Source organism: Cervus elaphus, chromosome 19, assembly GCF_910594005.1.
Source record: "Cervus elaphus chromosome 19, mCerEla1.1, whole genome shotgun sequence".
Taxonomy (NCBI): domain Eukaryota; kingdom Metazoa; phylum Chordata; class Mammalia; order Artiodactyla; family Cervidae; genus Cervus; species Cervus elaphus.
In genome coordinates, this window is record NC_057833.1 from 11,092,394 (window position 1) to 11,097,500 (window position 5,107).

Here is a 5,107-nt window from a genome sequence, read left to right on the forward strand (position 1 = left end):
CCCCGCCCCACACCGAGGGCCCAGAGCATCCTCAGGTTATCTGCCCCCGGCCCGCCGGCTCCTCGCCTGGCTCTGACCTCACCTCGGCGTCAGTCTTATCAGGTGTGGACGGAATCGTCTCCCCACTCCTCCGGGAGCTCCGAGCCCAGGATTCTCCACACACCCGGGTGGAGGAGGGCCGGCCACCTCCGGGACTGAATGCCGCTGCCACCTGCCAAATCGGGAGCGACCCCAGGGGTCTTCGAGCAAAGCCGTGAGGCCAGAGTTGGGGAGGCAGGGGGAGCTTTATGGAAGTGTTGACAAGGAGCAGAGCAGATGCTGAGCTCAGCCAAGCAGGAGAGAGGGAGGGCGCAAGGGTGGCAGAGAAAGCCAGCAACTCCCACCGGCTCCCCCTGGGGGCCCAGGCAGAGAGCAGTGGGTCAGGGTGGGGACTGAGTCTCCTCTGGGAACTCCTTTCTTCCCAGGCAGCCAGGAGATGCAGCCGAGCCCCATGTCTTGAGAAGTGGGTCTTGGGGACTGGAACAGGAAATGAGGACCCCCCTGGGACCTGGGCAGGTGGGGGTGGGGGGAGCCTGTGCTCCTGGGTCCCCGCACCAGTGCCCTGCTCACTGTTGACCCCTACGAAATGTGGCAAGGACACCTCCTATCCAAGCCACTCTGGTTTGTTAGGCTTGTGGCTGGAGCACTCCTTGGGGTTCATGGCCTGGGGGCGAGGTAGGGGCGGGTGTTTAATTAGAATTCACTCCACACAGGCCCCTTTGTGCCCAGCTCCAGACCCTTGTTCGTCTGTACCCGACTCCTGCTTTATTGGCCTTACTGACCACGTCTGTCAGCACACGATGACTTATTTGAACTGTGCCCAGAATCACAGTTGTGCACTCCTCAGGAGCTTCTCACGTCAGTGTTTTCACATTCTAGTGCTTGGAAGGGAGGAGGCAGAGGGCAGACCACCCCTCACGACGGTGTCCTGGGTGGTAGGAGGCTGGGTGAGCTGGGCAAACTCAAGAGGGCTCGTTCCTGGCCACTCCACTCTTCTCAGCGGAAGAGACGGGTAGGGACCCAGAGGGGATGAGCAGCCACTTGTTCCCCGCGAGCCTCAGCCAGGAGTTTGTCCGGCAGGAACACCCATGTGTGTGCAGACGACGGAGTTCATCACAGAGGACTGGAGACAATCTGAATGCCGTCAACAAAGGCCTGATTGAGAAATGCACGGTGTGTGTGTACAACGGTCCACTGTAGAGGAAGCCCCTCATGCATCGGTAGGAGATGAGCTCCAAAATACACTGGTATGTCCAACCAATACAACTAGGTTAGGAACTGTACATTATTGTTTGTTTAAAAAAAAAAGAGGGGAGTGGGAAGGAAGACTATGTGTTTATACGCTTGTTTGTGCACAGTCTGTCTCGGAAGACTGCCGGAGCTGCTAATATTGTACCCCCTGGGAAGGAATGTGCCCAGTGGGTGTGCGAGCCAGGAAGGCAACCGTTGACTTGTGCTATACACCAGCCCAGCCCAAACTTAGTAGCTGAAAACCACCACTATTTTACCAGCTCACGTTTTTTTAAGTTGGCTGGAGCTTCTGCACGTGACGAGAGAGTGCCTAGAAGCAAGAGAGCTAGTCAGCGCACAAACACTTTCAAGCCCTTATCTGCATGATGTTTGCTAAAGTCTCTTTGGCCAAAGCAATTCACACAACTAAGCTAAAATTAAAGGTAGAAAAATAGATTCCGTGTTTTGTTTCTGTTGCTGTTGTTTTGGGGCGTTTGTTTTCTTTTTTCCTTTTGTCCACACTGTGTCTTGCAGGATTTTAGTTCCCTGACCAGGGATTGAACCCAGGCCCTCGGCAATGAAAGCACAGAGTTCTAATCACAGGTCCACCAGGGAATTCCTGACCCTTTGTGTTAATGGGAGGAGCTATAAAAATACAGCGGGTGGGGGGGAAAAAGACAGCGGAATCCACCACGAGGCGAGGAAGGGGCAAGGCAGGAGGTAGCAACTCTTTGTAGCGTTTCGTGCTTTATGAATTTGAGTCATATCAATACACCCTACTCAAAAAAAAAACCTGAAAATTTAAATAGATTCCCTGAGATTAGCTTTGAACGAATCCAGTGGTTTAAGGACAAGTGGGAAGGAGAGAAAAGGTGGAGATACAGGTGAAACCAGATGGGTGGAGAGTTGAGAACGGCTGAAGCCGGGGAATGAATGCATGAGACTCACAGTGCTCTTATGCTTTGTGAATGAGAAAATTTCCTGCAACATCAAGTTTTTAAATACAAATTTAACAAGGACTAACACCAAAACCACAAGCTGATTGAGGCTTACTTCCATGGTGAGAGCTACGTTACCCCCTCCTGCCTTCCCAGCCACTCTGGGCACTGGGGCTCTTTGGGCCCTGACCCAGCCTTCTAGACGGTGCTGACTGCAGAGGTCACCTGCAGAGTGGCCCCCAGGCAGCCCCCCGCAGAGACGCTGGGCCTTGAGGAATTGTTGGAGAGCAGGGAAGAAAGGCGCCTTCAGGGAGCTGCCTCCACAGTGTGGGCAGGACTAGAGGCTGAAAAATCCAAGGGATTGGGGTGGTATTGGTGGTGACAGGCGAGGTGAAAAATATTTAACTGTTTCAGAACCACAGAGAGAGCTGCTGAGGGTGGGGGGTCAAGAAGGGAACCTTTTCAAGGAGTCCAGACAAAAAGTATAGAGCGTATGGGCACATCTGAAGGAAAGTAGCTCAGTGAGAAAGAAAGGTACGTTTTCTTGCCTCTTCTTCATTACTCAGGATGGCCAGCCCACTGTGTGTGCTGGCAGCAGGCCCAGGGTGAGCCCCGAGCCACCCACGTGGCCTGAGTCTGGCTCCGAGGGCCCCCAGCTTAGAGCATCTCTGAGAATGCTGAGCACCCCGGGCTTCCCCTCTGCGGGCAGACAAGGAAATCTTTTTTTTTTTTCAGACTTTAAACTTTTTATTTTGTACTCAGGTATAGGTGATTAACAAAGTTGTGACAGTTTCAGGTGAATCTTTAAGGGACTCAGCCACACATGTGCAAGTGCCCATTCTCCCCCAAACTCCCCTTCCACCCAGGCTGGCGCATAACTGAGCAGAATTCCATGTGCTATACAGTAGGTCCTTGCTAGGTATCATTTTGAATATAGCAGTGTGTGCATGACCTTCCCAAGCTCCCTCTCTCTTTCCCCCAGCAGCCATAAGTTCATGTTTTAAGTTCTGTGAGTCTCTTTCTGTTTTGTAAGTTAGTTCATTTGTATCATTTCGTTTTAGATTCCACATATAAAGGGATGTCATACAATAATTCTCATTCTCTGTCTCACTTACTTCACTCAGTGTGACAGTCTCTAGATCCATGCATGTTGCTGCAAATGGCATTATTCCAATTATTCCATTCTTTTAATGGATAAGTAATATTCCATTATATATATGTGTGCATATATATATGTATATATAAACAGAGAGAGTGCACATATTCTTTATTCAGTGTCAGTCTCTTGTTTTTGGATATCTAGGTTGCCTCCATGTCTTGGCTATTGTAAACAGTGCTAAAATGAACACTGGGATGCATGTATCCTTTTGGATCATATTTTTCTCTGGATATATGCCCAGGAGTGGGATTGCAGGGTCATATGTAGCTCTATCTTTAGTTTTTTAAAGAACCTCCATACTGTTCTCCGTAGTGGCTGTACCAATTTACATTTCCACCAACGGTGCAAAAGGCTTCCCTTCTCTCCATGTCCTCTCCAGCATTTGTTGTTTGTGGATTTTTTGATGATGACCATTTTGACGCACGTGAAGTGCTACCTTATTGTTTAGCCCCTCAGCCAAAGTCCCTCAAGTCACTTTGATTTGCATTTCTCCAATAACTAGCAATGTTGAACATCTTTTCATGTGCCTGTTGGCCATTTGTAAGTCAAGGAAATCTTTCACTATCTCTACCTAGTCCAGTGGGACCTCTAGCTAACCCTGAAAACTTTCTCCCCTGTTCCAAGTGTCTACCAAGAGGCAGTTCCCAGAAGCTTGCTTGCTTCCTTTTGTGTGGGCGCCTGTGAACGCCTGCATGTGCATCTCCCGTGGCCACGGCCGCACAGGGAGGTGAGGGACGTGACCAGGACGCTCCCTACCATCCAGCTCTGCCCCCACCCCAGCTCCAGGCCAAGGGCGGTGACCCTCAGTCCTCACGCCCCACGCCTGCCTTTACTGCTGAACTTCCCGCCTCGCTTAACTTGTTCCTCGCCAGTTAGAAACTCAGTATTACAGGATTACTGTCACATTCTGAGGCAGGGTAATGGTGTTGTGATTATGTTTTGTTTTGCCTTTTATTGAAGTGTAATGTATACACTGAAAGAAAATTTATGTGTACAATTTTTTTTTAAGGGAAAACATTCATATCACTCCTGGAGAAGGGAATGGCAACCCTCTCCAGTGTTCTTGCCTGGAGAATTCCATGGACAGTGGAGCTGGGCAGGCTGCAGTCCATAGGGTCGCAAAGAGTCGGACGTAACTGAGCAACAGCTCATATCACCAGCCTGCAGACCGAGAGCCAGACCATGACAAGCATTAGAGGATGTTCTTCAAAGGAGAAACACTGTTTTTAATAAATATTCTTAAATATCTACAGATGAAATGATACATTTGGTTTGCTTCAAAATAATCTGGATTTGAGCAAAGGTACATATTAAACAAGGTTTATAATTATTGAAGCTGGGTAATATTTATATGGTGGCTCAGTCAGTAAAGAATCTGCCTGCAGTTCAGGAGACAGCCTGTAATGCAGGAGATCCAAGTTGGATCCCTGGGTCAGAAAGATTCCCTGGAGAAGGAAATGGCAACCCACTCCAATATTCTTGTCTGGGAAATCCCATGGACACAGGAGCCTGGTAGGCTACAGTCCATGGGATTGCAAGAGTCAGACATGGTTTAACGACTAAACTGTCACCAACCATCACCATCACCAACTAAACCATCACTAACCCTTATTTACCTAAAGGTTTTTTCTGTTTCTCATACACATACAAACATACACACACACTTAAAATTTCCATGACTGAATTTTAAAAACAATCACTGGGGAGCCCTGGCTTCATCTCTATCCAGTGACTCTTAGTC

The 5,107-nt window shown here is 49.2% G+C and overlaps 1 long non-coding RNA gene across 1 annotated transcript in view; it reads right to left on the reverse strand.

Moving 5' to 3' along the window:
* Positions 1–4,382: 4,382 nt before the first annotated feature.
* The window catches only part of LOC122676100, a 2,749-nt gene continuing 2,024 nt past the window's right edge, over positions 4,383–5,107 (reverse strand). The window contains exon 3 of the long non-coding RNA XR_006335422.1: positions 4,383–4,527. This is a non-coding gene — a long non-coding RNA (uncharacterized LOC122676100). The remainder of the gene's footprint in view (positions 4,528–5,107) is intronic.